Consider the following 18,473-nt stretch of genomic DNA (forward strand, 5'->3'; position numbering starts at 1 on the left):
CATTATAATTGAACGTTGCACATATCATAGAGAATATTTCGGTGTTGCAGTGAAACTATTTAATGATTTTCTAAGATCGAGGTAAACAACAGTGTTAAAATTGGAAACTAGGGCCAAACTTCATGTGGGTCACCTCATTAATGGGAGCTTATATTTTTCCTAGATTCCTCTTGTCGAGAGGTGTAGGATTGATCTAAAGACCATCTGATTCTGAGAAGTATTTATGGAGATATGAATTTATTTTTATTTACTTGAAAAATTGTCAAGGTCGGCCAGCAGTTAAATGTGTGGCACACATGCCTAGTGAATCATATAAATACAAGAGAGGTTGATTCATTTTCTCATCATCTCATCTCACTCATTCTTCCCTCTCTCTCCTAAGCTTTGGGTTATACAAGGAGCAGCTCACACGTGGGAAGAAGGAGGACGCATTAGGGCAAGGAGGATGCTGAAAGGAGGACGCAGAAGCTACTGAAGGTCTCTTTGACCTACGTTGACCAAGTGTTGACTCATCAAGGGTGCAGTTTTGGTGTGGCTTCCTCTCTTAGGTAGGCCACAGATTTTGGCACAAAAATAGAGGAAATTCGTCCACAGGTTTGACCAACGTTGACTGCCCTAGTTTTGGGCAGCAGGTTGACTTTAGTCAACAGCAGTTTGATTGTGTTTTTGGTGTTGTTCAAGGGTTTTTTCTTCAGGTTGTTCATGCGCTAGTTGACTAGAAATTGACCAAGCATATTGGAGGTCAATTTCAACTCGTTTGATCAAGTTTGGCTTCGTTGATCTAAGGTTTGCTACTACTGATATAAAATTACAAAATTCTGATTTTGTATTATTTCTCTCTACTGAACTATTGAAGATAAAAGAAGATTTGATCAAAGGGTTCCCCCGCATTGGGGTTTATCCCTGGCTAGCTGCCACATCTTGTGTCTCTTGTCTTGGCTTGTTTTCTATTGATCGTTTAATGTTCTATCTGCACTTTACTTAATGTACATGTGATTGCTAATATGTGGCTAATAAGAAGAAAAGAAGTAAACTGCTCCAAGCATAGAAAATAACATAATTTAACATGGTATTAGAGCTGAGGTGAAGATAAAGCCCAAGCAAGAGAAAGAGCAAGAGCAATCATCGAATAGAAGGTTGGAAAGGCTATCTTAAGAACATCATGGGGTCCTCAGTACTCTTCCCCGCTGAAGACAAGCTCCGTGAGAAGTTTCACTATCACAGATGGAAGATGTCTCTCGATCTGACTTTAGAAGATCAGGAAGTGTTGGACAATGTGAGACAAAATATTGTTGCGCCTCCATCAAATGCATCCACTACTGCCAAAAGCAAGTGGTCCAAGGGAGAATTCAAAGTAAGAAAGATCATCTGGGACTCTATCGACAAGCACCTCGTGGCTTATGTTTCTGAGCTAACAACGTCCAAGTAAATCTACAATAGACTGGTGAGTTTATTTAAATGTAATGATGCAAATCAAGTTCTGTTCCTTAGAAATAAGATGAAGGAAATTAAGAAGGGAAAAGATGAGAGTATGAAATCATATTTCTTAAGGATCACCGAGAATGATCTCCTATCTATTGGGGAAGTAGTTCCTGATAGGGAAATGATTATCACAACTCTTGGAGGACTTCCACCTGAATGGTATATATTCAGGACTACTCTTTAGAAGATCAGGAAGTGTTGGACCATGTGAGACAAAATATTGTTGCGCCTCCATCAAATTCATCCACTACTGCCAAAAGCAAGTGGTCCAAGGGAGAATTCAAAGCAAGAAAGATCATCTGGGACTCTATCGACAAGCGCCTCGTGGTTATGTTTCTGAGCTAACAACGTCCAAGTAAATCTACGATAGACTGGTGAGTTTATTTAAATTTAATGATGCAAATCAAGTTCTGTTCCTTAGAAATAAGATGAAGGAAATTAAGAAGGGAAAAGATGAGAGTATGAAATCATATTTCTTAAGGATCACCGAGAATGATCTCCTATCTATTAGGGAAGTAGTTCCTGATAGGGAAATGATTATCACAACTCTTGGAGGACTTCCACCTGAATGGTATATATTCAGGACTACTCTTATCAACAATAATGTCATCCTAGGATTTGAGGAATTGATGGCTAGATGTATTCAATAAGAGACAAGGATGGAAGAGAAAGAAATGCCCGCACTTAAAGGCCATCCCTTTGCCTTTTCTTCTCATGCTAAAAGAAGAAACAATTCTAGGGCTAAATCCAAAGGAAAGGCTAGACTGAAGGGTGGAAGAAAAGGACGATGTGACAATTGCAATAAAATAGGCCACTATGCAAGCGAGTGCCTAGTGAGCCCCAGTATTGTAGCAATAATGTTGCAACTCCTGGAACTCCCTTCTTTAATTTTATCAACCTGGTAGTTCGTAACAAACTTGAAAGCGACGGTGCTATATGCACAAGTACTAGCTCTTGCCGCGGCTGTCACTTGATCAGTTGTCACAAATCTGCTAGGACCTTAAGCCAACTTATATGAGCTCTTAGAAGAAGCTTTTAACTGATGGATGAAATCTAACTCAAAGGAGGCTAATCTACTTGCAAAAAGAAACTAAAAAGCTGAATGGAAATGCAAACCCTAGCAAACCCTAGTTTTACCAACTAACCCTACTAGTGCAAGAAAATGATGAAAGCTACAGAAAGGAATGCCATTGACTCTTAGAAAGGTAAAATGAATGTGACTAAGCTATTTCTGAAGTGAAATCTGAAAAGAAACATATTTTTGTATTTTTGAGTAAGTTGGCAGAATTATTATGCATGTGCTTTAACTGTTTTGACTGTGTAGAGGTGGACTGGCGAAAGGAAATGCTTGCAGGAGGTCGGGAAGGTTAGAAGAGGGCCTAAGGGGTCCCTAGCACCATTCCATAGAGTTTCACAGTGATCGGATCTCAAGAAACCACTTTCGTGAGCTTCTACAGGAAGTCTGCAGGGGTTCTACAAGATGTTTTGAAATTTCTACAGGATGTTCTGTAATTTTCTATAGGATGTTCTGAAAGGGAGTTTTGGAGGGTTGATGGAGGAATAAAGGTGAAGAAGTGGGTATGGAGGTGAGATAAGGATGTGAGGAGGTCCAGGACTTGGTGCATGAGGCTGGGGAGTGATTAAGGTGATTGGATTTGTTCAAGGAGCGGTAGAGCAATGTTGTACAAAAATGTAGAAATTAGGGCAAAGGGAGAAAACGTAGCAAATGAGAGGCAAGAATCTGAGTTGGAGGACAAAGCAGGTTGCAGGGATGGGGTAAGGGTAGGAGAGGAGGTTTCACAGGTGCTCTTCACGTTATTTCTCAAGCTGAACAAACAAAGACTCGAAAAATCAAGGACCTAGCTACTTTAACCTAATCTGACCTAAATAACAGCAAAGAAAATGAACATCAGTTTATTTGCAACAAAATCATGTGAAATAGCTATGAAAACTAAGCAATAATGAACCTGAGCATGTAACCACAACTGGTATCAACTTCTGCAAATGAGAATCTAACACGAATAATTGCATGATGAAGCAAAGATAGTGTTTTTGGTGGCAGCAAGGACACCTTGGTCTCAGCTCATGGTCCCACTGAGGGAGAGGTGAGATCAGAGCTGATTGATAGCCTTTTCCTGAAGATCCTCTCTGTTATTAACCTATCAAATCAATCTGAACATGAAAAGCCTTTTTAATCATCAAAAGTAGCCTAAATAACAAAACAAGATTTAAATCTAAATAGCAAATTTTCTTCTAAGAATGTAGCAAAAACACATAAAAGTAAACAAAGGAAGTACTAGGCACTTGGGTTGGGCCCAACCCCAAGAGCTATAGCCTCCTAAGAAAGATTAGAGCTGGTGCAAAGCTGGATTCATCTTTCTTTCTCAAGAAATAATAGTTACATCAAAAACTGTCCACAAGGAAAAGCTCGAAAATGTGCTGAAATGCAGAGCTAGCCTACTGCCTAAAAAATGACTAAAGAAATGACTAAAATCGAACTGCCAACTAGCTAATGTCTTCCAACCCAAATGAGGCCCTAAGCCCTCTTATTTATACAAATTGGGGACCCCAACAGCCCTCCTAAACTTTAGGAGCTCGACTACCAAAACTTGTAGTTAACAACAACTTTACTAGCCCTTGCTCGGCTGCCCTTGTGATAATCGATTTGGTGGCCCTTGAACTCCAAGCTGATGGTGGATAATTTGAGGTAAGGGCCCATAAAGGAAGGGGAAACCTTCCTACAAATCCTCTCCCTTGTTCTTCCATGAATTTGGTTGACAAGTGCTCATTAAAACCTTTGATTTTGTCTCAAAATTGACCAAAAAACTGCACAAAGCACCCATTAGACTTGTTGGCATAATGATTAACCCAATTGACTCTATTAGCATAAATATAATAAAAAACATGCAATAAACTAATGAGAATGGTGGATTAAGTTGAATTAGGAGGCTGAATGAGCCCATATAATTATCCATTTTTGGGGCTCATCAGTGCCCTAATAAAAGAGACTCACACCATGAAGATGACCAAAATCACTCTCAAGGAAATCAAAGGAATGGTAGGTCCAATGGCAGAGGTAAAAGAAATTCCAAAAATCAAGGAAGAGGAAAACCCTTCAAGAAGGCAAGAAACTCCAAGTATGAATCTAACTTTGTTAACAATAAGCAAGATGAATATTGTCTACTAGTGGCCCTCTCTACTACTGCTCCCTCGAACACGAAGGGAAATTGGCTTATTGATAGTGGTGCCTCAAGGCACTTCACTGGTTTCAAAGAACCTCTCTCTAATCTAATAGAGAAGGAGACCAACCTGGAAATTATTCTTGGGGACAACGTAAAATATCCCGTGAAAGGCGTAGGGAATGTCACTCTTCAATTGAATCAGGGTAATACAATTCATTTGCAAGAAGTCCTATATGTACCTGCTCTCAAAAAGAACTTGGTGTCTATTTTGGAAATGGAAGACAAAGGCTACAAGGTAACCTTCATCGATGGCAAGGTACACGTATGAAAAAGAATTTTAAAGAAGCTTTCACTCTTTGGTTTCGAGTCGATTCATTATATCAGGTCAAAGGAAGTCCGTTTGGTGTCATGTTTTGTGACACATCACTTCAGTCCAAACTATGGAATTGGAGATTTTCTCACCTTCATTATAAAGCTCTACCCAATGCAAGATAGATGGTGACATAGATGCCCAAGTTCTGAATAGAGCAAGAAGGTGTATGTCTGGGATGTGCCAAAGGGAAGCTCAAAAGGGGACCATTCCCCTCAAGCTAAAGCAAGACCTCCGATATATTACAGTTGGTTCACTCAGACATATCTGGTATGATGCCTGTGAACTCCTTGGGAGGATATTTATATTACTTCACTTTTGCAGATGACTATTCTCGCAAGATATACTTCTTGAAAAAGAAGGATGAAGTGTTCACTTGGTTTTGTCACTTCCAAACCTTGATTGAGAATCAAACTGAAAAGAAAATCAAGATCTTAAGGATTGATAATGGGACTGAGAATGAATCCAATGAGTTCCATGACTTTTTCAAAGAAGCTGGCATTAAGAGGGAGACTACAACACCATATACTCCTTAGTAGAATGGTGTGGTGGAAATGAAGAATCGTAAGATTGTGGAAGCTATCCGTGTTATGCTTCATGATCAAATAATTCCAAAGTTTCTATGGGACAAAGCTGTGAAAACTGCTGTATATGTGCAAAACCGATGCCCTCATCAAGCATTGGGTTCCAAGACTCCTGAGGAGATTTTCACTGGTAAGAAACCTGACGTATCTCATTTTATAATTTTTGGAAGTCTGGTATATTTTCATGTGCCGAAGGATAAGAGGAACAAATTGGGTGCATCTGGAAAGAAAGGAATCTTCGTGGGTTATAGCTAAAACACTAAGGGCTATAGAATCTATGTGGCTAGTCAAAGGGAAGTCGAGATTAGCCATGATGTCACCTTTGACGAAGATATGGCTCTTAGCAAAATTGACAATCTTCCTACTCAAAGGCGATCTAAAGCAGCTGACACCAGGGAACCAAAGGAAAAGGAATATGAGACAATGCCTGCTTTGGAAGAACCTATGGATCATATTGATCCCCTTCCTCAAGAGCCTTCCTCTTCTTGGAAGAGGCCTTCATGGCTTAGGGGAACACTTGATGATGCTGAACGACATGTTGTACCTAGGGGAACCTTCCAGGAAAGTAAGAAGTCGACCAGGTATCAGGGATACTTGACCATCATGAGCATGATCATCCAAAATGAGCCTCTTCATTCATAGAAGTTTTCAAGCATCAAATATGGAAGGATTCTATGACTGAGGAATATGAGTCCATCATGATAAACAATGTCTGGGATGTGGTCCCTAGACCCCAGGACAAAGCAGTTGTCACTTCGAAATGGTTTTACAAGATAAATCATGCAGTTGATGGAAGTGCAAAGTTTCTCGTGGCTTCTCTCAGAAGGAAGGTATAGACTATGACGAGATATTTGCACCTGTTGTCTGATATACCACCATCCACTCGATCATAGCCATTTCTTCTTGCAAGGATGGAACCTACATCAAATGGATATGAATACCATGTTCTTGCATGGTTCGATCAAAGTGGAGGTCTATGTGGAGAAACCTGAAGGATTTGAGATTCATGATCAAGAATCTCATGTGTGAAAGTTGAAGAAGGCCCTCTATGGGCTGAAGCAAGCACCCCGAGCATGGTACGAGAGGATCGATAACTACTTGATGAAGCTAGGATTCACTAGGAGTGAAGCCGACCCTAACCTTTACTTTAAGGTTGAAGATTACAATCCTCTCATACTGGTGTTGTACGTTGACGACATCTTTCTAATAGGTGCATACCATCTCATTCACAAATGTAAGAGGGAGTTGACTTCTAAATTTGAGATGAAGGACCTAGGACTGATGCACTATTTCCTAGGACTAGAAGTCTAGAAAAAGCCAGGGGATATTTTCCTATCCCAGGGAAAATATGTGGTGAAGATATTGTTGAGATTCGATATGATGGACTGCAAGCCCATGACTACCCCGATGGAGCTTGACTTCAGGAAGTTAAGAAGTAGTGCTGCCGAACTTGTTTTACAAAATGCTACCAAGTATGGTCAACTCATCGGAGCGTTGATGTTCCTAGTGAACTCTCATTCAGATATATGTTTTGCAATCAACACGTTGAGTCAACATATGGTTGAGCCTCACCACTCACATTGGATTGGTGCCAAGAATCTTGTGAGATATCTTCATGTCACAATCACTCATGGGTTGAGATACACTACTGAAGATGTGAGACTACATGGATATACCGATGTTGATTGAGCAAGTAGTGTGGTGGACCGATAGAGCACTTTTTGGTATTGTTTCTCTTTGGGATCTATCTCAATATCCCGGATGAGCAAGAAGCAGAAGTCAATGGCTTTGAGCACCATCAAGGCAGAGTATATTGAGGCTAGTATGGTCTCTTATGAGGCGGTCTGGTTGCGAAATCTCTTCAGTGATATGTTTGGATTTACATTGGATACCACCGTGAACCTTTGTGACAACCAGAATAGGATTCGTTTATCATAGAATCATGTATTTCATCATCGCTCCAAGCATATCGATATCAAGTACCACTATATTCAGGATATGGTGCAGCAGGAGCAATAAGGCTCCAACATATCGGTACAGATGAACAGGTCGCTGATATTTTGACGAAGCCCGTGGGAAAGGTCAAATTCTTGACTTTCCAAGAATGACTTGGTGTCATTCAGAGACCCTCTTATGAGGGTCGAGTATGATGTATTGAGCTCTGGGAGCTCCAAGGGGGCATGGGGTACTTCTTAGAGTGACATGCGACCATAGGGCGACTCACCATCCACTAGTGGTGCACTATGTATAGGGTCAAAAGTTAAACCTTCCCCTGTGACACCCCGTGGCAACTATAGGACAAGATGATTAGTTCTCCTGTGGGCCAGGATGATTAGTTCTCTGTGGCGACTGTGGAATAGGATGATTAGTTCTCCTATGGGCTAGGATGATTATTTATCTGTGGCGACTATGGAATATGATGATTAGTTCTCATGTGGGCTAGGATGATTAGTTCTATTGTGGTGATTGTTGGACAAGATGATTCACTCTCCTATGGACAGGATGATTAGTTCTCCTGTCAAGGCATCCTACCCATGCAGTCTGGGACTCATGGGAAGTACCTCTCATTTGATCAATGAGTAGGAAAAATGGGTTAGGGACCATTACTATTACTATCGATGGACGCATCGTTGTATCTACCGTACTCCCTATGCTAGGATGACCTCCATTGATCTAGGATCAATGATACTGATCTTGGATCAGTGAGAGTGGTATGACACACTCTGAGATTGACTTTGGGTCAGTGGAGGATGGTATGATACATCATCGATCATTTCTTCTTCTTCATAGTTCGAGTAGAGTAGAGCAGAGCAAAGTAGGGCCAAGCAGTGCAAGGCAGTGCATTTGATGGTTGGGATAGTAGCAACAGTTAGACAAATTGCAAATGGAGTTCTCCCTAGTTGAGCGGGAGTGTTAAAATTGGCAACTAGGGCCAAACTCCATGTGGATCACCTCATTTATGGCAACTAATATTTTCCTAGATTCCTCTTGTCGAGAGGTGTAGGATTGAGCTAAAGATCACCTGATTCTGACAAGTATTTATGGAGATATTAATTTATTTTTATTTAATTGACAAATTGTCAAGGTCAGCCAGTAGTTAAATGTGTGGCACATGTTAGTGTCAGTCTTTCTAGCCTTCCTCCAGTGATCAAATATGCTCTTACAAAGTGGTCTCAGAGTGTCACGGTCAAATTTTGTCATTTCAAAATAGTTTTCAAACAAAATTTGGTCACTAGGCATTAGGTCTAGGGTTTGCTTTCACTCCTTCTAAAGTTGTCCAAATGTCAGTCCATGTCATCATTCAGCTGAGTCTATCATCATTCATAGGGTTTTCATTATCATCTCAGTGTCTAATGAGTCATTGTACACCTTGGTCATGCTTCAGTTGCGCCTAGGTAAGGTCATTTTCCTCTCCTAGGGTTTTGAAGGCAATTTCTCTTGGACGGTCAAATCATCGGAAAAACTTGTTTCCTGATGTTCATACACCTTCCCCTATCCTTCATGTACCTTATCAAATGCTTCCCATCACTGAGATCCACTAAATTCCTCATTTTTCCACAAACCCTAGTTTCTAGCTACAACCTGGCAATTTTCTAGGTTTGGCCTGTGTTTTGCCCTTTTGGACCCCTTCCCCTCACTCAATCTCTGAGATTCCACTTTCCCCTACTTCCTAACATCCCTCCCCACTCCCAAAAATTTCCCCAAGAATTTAGAAGCCCCCTATCCCCTTCATTTCGCTTCATTTCGACAAAATCCCTTGTTCCACACATCGGGATACGTTGCACTCAAATGATGTTTCAGAGCAATAGAAGATGAATTTTGGAAAACTGAGAGAGGTTTTTGTCCATAACATGCCAAATAAGAAAAACCTCCTTCACTTTTTGCACAGGTGTCATGGTTTTAGAGAAATGTCAAAATTTCAATCGCTAGATCCAAGGAGGTTGGCCAAGGCACTAAAACGACGAAAAACGCCCGATCCACTCCAAATTTTGGCCAAAGCCTCTTTGACTAAGCATGGTACTTGATTGGGGACTCCCAGCCCAAATTTCAAGAAATTTGGAGAAAATTTTGTCAATTGTGATTTTTTTGTGCCATACAAAGGTTTTCTCCACCAATGGGTCGCGCACCGCACGCGACCTTTTCTTTTGGCAACTCCATTTTGGAAAAACTCAGCATTTCTAGATTTTTCATGTAAAGTTACACTTTCTCAGCCATTACCAAGAAATTTCACCAAGTTTTGGGCCTCCAGAAAGTCAAAAAACAAGCAAAAAATGACTTTCTGCCACATTTTTGACATACAGGAAGCAGTCTTGGGAGATTGCAATTTTGGAGGGGAAAATGACAACCAAATTAAGAAATTCTACATGGGTTGGACAGTAGACATCCAGACCTTTCCAAAAAGCCCACTTTTGCCTCATTTGGACACCTGGAAGTGCCTCAAAAGTTCCTCCAAAGGTGCGCGACCCATCCAGGAATTGTGTGCGACCCATGAGGCAGTTTGCACAGGAATTCAACCTACAGCTCAGCAAAACGCAATTTTGACTAGATTTGACTTTTTGGAGTTGATTTTCATCCTCCTTGTTGTAAATGATGTAATTTTATAATGTTTAGACACTTATTTATCTCTTCTAGAAGATTCATTCATAAGATAGGTAACATTTAATGAATGAATTGGTTTCCTAGCTTATAGAGGCAAGTTGTTTTGACTGCCTAGATTTTAGTGCTCAGTTTAGAATTGGTTGAAACAGCTCCTAGAAGGATGAGCTTGACCCCTAGAGGCAAGGAAAGGTGTTAGCTTGCCTATATTATGTATTTTCTTAGTCATTTTCAGAGGTTGGAGAGGTTGGTCTCTTGAGGGAGAAGCTCTATTGTATTACTCATTGTATCTCTGCAATTTTTGGCAAAGGAAGACCAGGGTTTTGCAATCCTTTTTGGGATTCTTGTGGTCACATGTATTGATGGTGTGTTTCTCTTTGTACTTGTAAGTGTGTTATGTGAATCATTTCCTTACTTTTCCTTCTACAAATTAGGCAAATGAAGTGTTAAAGTAGAATTCATGACTGTCATGCTCTGCTTTTAAGTTTGCTTAATATCAATGTTTTCAACTGTTTAAGGGGAATTCAAGGTTATTGCTTGCTCTCCTTAACTTCTCACCGGTCATTCTCATCCATCCACCTCTATCAAAGGCATCAATACTGTCTCCTACCTTGCCCCAAAGAACCCCCTGCAAAAACTGTGTCCAATCCCCGCACCCAAAATTGCCTTTCCACAACTTTCCACCAAAACATTAAAATTTCCAATTCAAACCTTTTTTATTAGTTTACTAGCCTAAAATCAGTGTTTCCTTATTGGTTATCTTGCCCATTGAAGATATTTATCGAGATATACTGGAGAGAGCCCTATCCTACCCCGTAGGGCTAGCTACGAGGCTAAGTGGTTTGATGTTGCCTTGGAGTTTGCCTTTCTCAGCCTGAGGTGAAATTTCAAGCGCTAACATATTGGCGACCATACTGGGGAGAAAAAACTTGTCTGTTGATTGATGTGTGTGTTTCATAAGTCTTAGATGGAGCCTGAAGTTATGCCAGGTAGCCTTCGAAACGCTTTTGCTTTGCATTAGCGGAAGTAGATAAACGCTGCTTCAGTCCATCTCTGTGAGCTTGTGAATACAGCACTTCATTTGCATTTTACCCCAGTACATGTATCAAGTTCAGATCTGATTGTTGATAGTGGACAGCGATCAGACACTGACAAGGCTGAAATCATTCACTGGCGACTCCTTCACTGAAAACTCCAGAGATCAATGCTTCATGGTGACTTCATTGCAGAGAGATCAGTAGCTTTGAGCTTTTCAAGATGGATCGGATCGCAAGAAGATATGCTCCCTTGAGCCGAGATCACATCCCTGGTTTTCCAAATAAAATTCCAAAGGTAGATTGGTCAAGGAATCTGCCTATATTTAATGATGATGGTAAGAAGGATGCTGCTTTACATCTAGTTAGATTTCATATGCATATTCGCAAGTTGAAGGTGGATTTTCCTGAAGATTGCTTGATGAAGATATTCTTGGCCACTCTGGAAGGTAAAGCCCAATCATGGTATGAAAGTTTGCCGCATGCTTGTATTTACTGTTTAAAGGATTTTCATGCTATGTTCATTGAACGATATAAGGACTCTTATCCATCATTAAATTTAGTTCAAGACTGTTGCAAGCATGCTTATAGTTTTATTGAAAACCTTGAGAAATATTATGAAGATTATAATTTTATGGATGTTGAGATCATGGAGGCTCTATATGAAAATTCGTTTCAGCCGCACACAGAAATCTTAGAGGATACTTGTCAAGATCAGCAGGTTGAAGATTTCCATATGGCTGAAAATGAGGAAAGAGCAAATGTTGTGTCAGATCTGTCCATAGAAGAAGACAGCATGCAGGTAACGCAGGAAAGTAATGTTCCAATCTCAGAAAGTGATGATGATAAATCAGATCGGGAGATAAATTGTGATGAGGCAAAACGTGTTGTTCCGGATCTCATAAAAGAAAGTTGTATTGTCGCGTCTGCCTCAAATGAAGAAAATGGAGTAGCAGACCTAAATGCTCTCATCTCACCAGTACTAGATCTTCATGAGGAGGTAGTTCCTTGCCTCTGTGAAAAGCAAGACAAGATCTTCGTTCAAGTAAGTGAAAAGGTTTCTCTAGATGAATCTATGATAGCTGATAGAAATGTTAGTGTTGGGTTTCACGAAACACCTCAAATTTCTTTTCTCATGATTGATGAATGTAATGAGAATCTAGCTGTCATATCATATGAGGATGACTTACCATATATTCAAACTACAAAATATCAAACCATTCAGGATTCCATTTCAGATTCTTCCTCATATGTCTCATGTTTTGAAATGTTATTTCAAGAGGAGATCTGCTCATCTACTTGCTCAGAATTTTTTGAGGACCAGGAACATACTCTTTCTGAAGCACATGATGAAGGCAGATCAGAATTTGAAACAAAGGATACCTTGATCTTTCAGCAGTAGGTGGTAGTGGCAAAACTTCATGTTTTTCAAGATCCAATGGCAGTCCTATTACAGTCAGCAGTGAAAGTGATTATTGCAGTATTCAGTGATGAAGGAGAATATGGTCAATTATATTTTTGGATGCCCAGTGATAGGTTTGTACTGTTGACCAGAAGATTTGATCAGGAGAACCAATCAAGAAGGCATCTGCTTGATTGGTTGCATTGGCATTTTGATATAGTTTGATGTATATTGTCTTGTAAGAAACAAGGTGGTTGTCATCATGATTTCAAATCGTGATGGACTGTTGCCCTTCAATAAGCTTTGTAAGTTCTTGTTTTAGTTAAGTCAGTCATGAATCATTTGTGAGTCAGTTTTCAGTCATGTAGGTTTCATAATTGAGTCGGTTTGAATCAAGTTTTAGTCAATAAATGAGTCAAGGTCTTGTATTGTTTGTCAAATAATGACTCCATCGCCCAATGGTTGAAAGCACTGGTCTGCTCTTCCAGAGGTCTGAGGTTCTTGGCACCTCCAAGGAGCTACCATCCCCATTGGAGCCAATGTTAGTGTCAGTCTTTCTAGCCTTCCTCCAGTGATCAAATATTCTCTTACAAAGTGGTCTCAGAGTGTCACGGTCAAATTTTGTCATTTCAAAGAGTTTTCAAACAAAATTTGGTCACTAGGCATTAGGTCTAGGGTTTGCTTTCACTCCTTCTAAAGTTGTCCAAATGTCAGTCCATGTCATCATTCAGCTGATTCTATCATCATTCATATGGTTTTCATTATCATCTCAGTGTCTAATGAGTCATTGTACACCTTGGTCATGCTTTAGTTGCGCCTAGGTAAGGTCATTTTCCTCTCCTAGGGTTTTGAAGGCAATTTCTCTTGGACGGTCAAATCATCGGCAAAACTTGTTTCCTGATGTTCATACACCTTCCCCTATCCTTCATGTACCTTATCAAATGCTTCCCATCACTGAGATCCGCTAAATTCCTCATTTTTGCACAAACCCTAGTTTCTAGCTACAACCTGGCAATTTTCTAGGTTTGGCCTGTGTTTTTCCCTTTTGGACCCCTTCCCCTCACTCAATCTCTGAGATTCCACTTTCCCCTACTTCCTAACATCCATCCCCACTCCCAAAAATTTCCCCAAGAATTTAGAAGCCCCCTATCCCCTTCATTTCGCTTCATTTCGACAAAATCCCTTGTTCCACACATCGGGATACGTTGCACGCAAATGATGTTTCAGAGCAATAGAAGATGAAGTTTGGAAAACTGAGAGAGGTTTTTGTCCATAACATGCCAAATAAGAAAAACCTCCTTCACTTTTTGCACAGGTGTCATGGTTTTAGAGAAATGTCAAAATTTCATTCGCCAGATCCAAGGAGGTTGGCCAAGGCACTAAAATGACGGAAAAGGCCTGATCCACTCTAAATTTTGGCCAAAGCCTCTTTGACTGAGAATGGTACTTGATTGGGGACTCCCCGCGCAAATTTCAAGAAATTTGGAGAAAATTTTGTCAATTGTGAATTTTTTGTGCCATACAAAGGTTTTCTCCACCAATGGGTCGTGCGCCGCACGCGACCCTTTCGTTTGGCAACTCCATTTTGGAAAAACTCAGCATTTCTGGATTTTTCATGGAAAGCTACACTTGCTCAGCCATTACCAAGAAATTTCACCAAGTTTTGGGCCTTTAGAAAGTCAAAAAACAAGCAAAAAATGACTTTCTGCCACATTTTTGACATACAGGAAGCAGTCTTGGGAGATTGCAATTTTGGAGGGGCAAATGAAAACCAAATTCAGAAATTACACATGGGTTGGAAAGTAGACATCCAGACCTTTCCAAAAAGCCCACTTTTTCCGCATTTGGACACCTGGAAGTGCCTCAAAAGTGCCTCCAAAGGCGCGCGACCCATCCAGGAATTGCGCGCGACCCATCAGGCAGTTTGCACAGGAATTCAACCTACAGCTCAGCAAAACGCAGTTTTGACTGGATTTGACTTTTTGGAGTTGATTTTCATCCTCCTTGTTGTAAATGATGTAATTTTATGATGTTTAGACACTTATTTATCTCTTCTAGAAGATTCATTCATAAGATAGGTAACATTTAATGAATGAATTGGTTTCCTAGCTTATAGAGGCAAGTTGTTTTGACTGCCTAGATTTTAGTGCTCAGTTTAGAATTGGTTGAAACAGCTCCTAGAAGGATGAGCTCGACCCCTAGAGGCAAGGAAAGGTGTTATCTTGCCTATATTATGTATTTTCTTAGTCATTTTCAGAAGTTGGAGAGGTTGGACTCTTGAGGGAGAAGCTCTATTGTATTACTCATTGTATCTCTGCAATTTTTGGCAAAGGAAGACCAGGGTTTTGCAGTCCTTTTTGGGATTCTTGTGGTCACACGTATTGATGGTGTGTTTCTCTTTGTACTTGTAAGTGTGTTATGTGAATCATTTCCTTACTTTTCCTTCTGCAAATTAGGCAAATGAAGTGTTAAAGTAGAATTCATGACTGTCATGCTCTGCTTTTAAGTTTGCTTAATATCAATGTTTTCAACTGTTTAAGGGGAATTCAAGGTTATTGCTTGCTCTCCTTAACTTCTCACCGGTCATTCTCATCCATCCACTTCTATCAAAGGCATCAATACTGTCTCCTACCTTGCCCCAAAGAACCCCCTGCAAAAACTGTGTCCAATCCCCGCACCCAAAATTGTCTTTCCCCAACTTTCCACCAAAACATTAAAATATCCAATTCAAACCTTTTTTATCAGTTTACTAGCCTAAAATCAGTGTTTCCTTATTCGTTATCTCACCCGTTGAAGATCTTTATCGAGATATACTGGAGAGAGCCCTCCCCTGCCCCGTAGGGCTAGCTACGAGGCTAAGTGGTTTGATGTTGCCTTGGAGTTTGCCTTTCTCAGCCTGAGGTGAAATTTCAAGCGCTAACAGCACACATGCCCAATAAATCATATAAATAGAAGAGAGGTTGATTCATTTTCTCATCATCTCATCTCACTCATTCTTCCCTCTCTCTCCTTAGCTTTCGGTTATACAAGGAGCATCTCACATGTGGGAAGAAGGAGGACGCATTAGGGCAAGGAGGACACTAAAAGGAGGACACAAAAGCTGCTAAAGGTCTCTTTGACCTACGTTGACCAAGTGTTGACTCATCAAGGGTACAATTTTGGTGTGGCTTCCTCTCCTAGGCAGGCTGAAGATTTTGGCACAAAAATCGAGGCAATATGTCCACAGGTTTGACCAACATTGACTACCCTAGTTTTGGGAAGCAAGCTGACTTCAGTCAACAGCAGTTTGACTGTGTTTTTTCTTCGGGTTGTTTGAGTGCTAGTTGACTGGAAATTGATCAAGCATATTGGAGGTCAATTTCAACTCGTTTGACCAAGTTTGGCTTTATTGATCTATGGTTTGCTACTACTGATATAAAATTACAAAATTCTGATTTTGCACTATTTCTCTCTGCTTAACTATTGAAGATAAAAGAAGATTTGATCAAAGGGCTTCCCCACATTGGGGTTTGTCCGTGACTAGCTACCACATCTTGTGTCTCTTGTCTTGGCTTGTTTTCTGTTGATTATTTAATGTTCTATCTGCACTTTACTTAATGTATATGTGATTGCTAATCTGTGGCTAATAAAAAGAAAAGAAGTAAACTGCTCTAAGCATAGAACATACCATATTTTAAGAAACAGAAATGTCTTTTCCTTATTCACTCTATTGCACACTTTCCTCTGAGTTGAGTACTGAATTATTTCCAAAGAAGTAGTGCACATATAGTTTAGATTCTTTTTAAAGAGTTCAATGAATTCCTTAGAATAGTTGGAATGAAGTTGCTTTATGATTCCTAGTTTAATTCGTCTTTGCAACATAGTAGTAATCTTTTAAGATATTTTTGCATTCTTTGTTTCTTGAATTGCATTCTTTTGAATGGGGCCTACATTCCCTTTTCCACTAAACAACTGAGGAATACTTACTGTAGGAGTCAAATCAACCCAGAAGAGAAGCCAGAAGTAGATTCCCGGAGTGTGTTTACTTTACTTTCGAAAAGTCGTGCTCCTTTTTCCTGAATGATGCTTCTTTTGAATTCTTGCAAAATATTGGTTTTTATTTGATAGATCCCTGAGGTCATATTCTGGCATATATTGTGCTACACCTCTAAGTTTACTTACCCGGATTGACAAATTAAATGTTGGTGTAAATATTGCATTTATACCACCCAACATTTTGGTGTCATTTTCGGGGAGGCATTGTAGGATAAGGCCTCAATGATTTGTCATGCTTTTCCCTTTCCTTCGCAATTGAATTTCTAGATTAATGAGATTCCCCTTGTTTGTTGAAGCATACTGAACGACATTCCCAGAGAGCTCACAAGCCAGGTTTTCCTTGATTTACTTCAATTGAGTTTTTTATGAGCAATTTCTTTTACTACAAAGTGTGTTACTTTTTTTTGTGCTAGAGGTTATTTAATTTATGCAAGTGTGATTTCCTTAGTTTAAAATATTGGTTTTTTATTTTTACTATAATTGATCTCTTGAGTTTTTCAGGTGCTAAATGAACCCTCCGCCCTCAATCTAGGTGCTGACAAGACTTTCTAGCTAGCAAGGAAATGCCAGGAAGTTTGATGCTATTCAAAGAACTATCTCAAATTCTCGTAGAAGTTTGGGTCTCTGCTTCACAAAAAGAACACATCTTGGCATCAATTAGAAATCGGTCTACTCCTCTAGAAGAAGAGAATCATGAAGAACCAAAAGATCTACCTAGAGAGAACGAGAAGCTATGGATCATGCTTGATGAGGAGAAGCCATCAGAAGCAGATATTGAAGAACACCAACTTGATCCATCCTACACTTTATAGGATGAACGAAGAAAAATGGAGGATTTGCGTGATGCACCAGATGTTTCCCATGAATCAAATGACCAAGAGTATATCAATCCCATAGAATCTTAGTTTCAGATGACTATTAGTATTCATCCCTCCCTTATCATTCGACAAATTGTAGCATCACATCAGTTAATGCAGGTGGTACCTCATGTTCTAGTATTTTCTCGCATATACTTTCTAAATTTGAACATGAATATGATTATCCTCTTGTTGTGCACTTAGTTGCACTGGAATTCCTCCTATACTTAAAAGGGAGTCTTCTGCTTCTTAGGGTAGAGTAGGGTAGAAAAATAAAGAAATTCCATGAATAAAGATTTTAGAACAACGCAATTCAGGTTTTGACTTTCAAAGCATATCCATTGAAACTTCTTTTGATCCGTGTCAATTGTTAACACACACATCTGTGACAAATATTGTTGAGTATGATTCACTCTAATACCTCATGACTTTGCAGAAGTAACCATGATTAACCACTCTAATGAAGTTGTCATATGAGATATATATTTTCAGTTTCTCTTAGAAGGTACTACTGGAGATCCCCCTATGGCAGACCACTCTTGTAAAGATCATAATGAGCTATTCATGAGAACACTAGTATTATTTCAAATAGTTTTTTAGTCAGTATCTAAGACATCTTATTTAAATAAGTCTTTAGGGTAGAGGAACTGCCCAGTAATGATTAGTCATTAAAAACTTTTCACACCATCCCGTACTCTTAAGGATTAAATCTACCTCCCCACTTATTAAGTAACATTTGAAGTTAATTACTATCAGAGTGTACAAGAAGATTTAGGGGAGGATAGGAGATCTAGTGATGAGTCGACCTACCATGATCATGAGACCTAATATGCATGATATTATTGTTGCTGGTCACCAAGCTAGAGTAATGGATTTCAGCTGAAAAGATGGAAGACAGGAGGTCTCATCACGAGTCAGTTTTTTCATCCAT

The sequence above is a fragment of the Pinus tabuliformis genome, chromosome 6, assembly GCF_031772625.1.
Source record: "Pinus tabuliformis cultivar Carrire ecotype Pingquan chromosome 6, CPIR1, whole genome shotgun sequence".
NCBI classification, from domain to species: Eukaryota; Viridiplantae; Streptophyta; class Pinopsida; order Pinales; family Pinaceae; genus Pinus; species Pinus tabuliformis.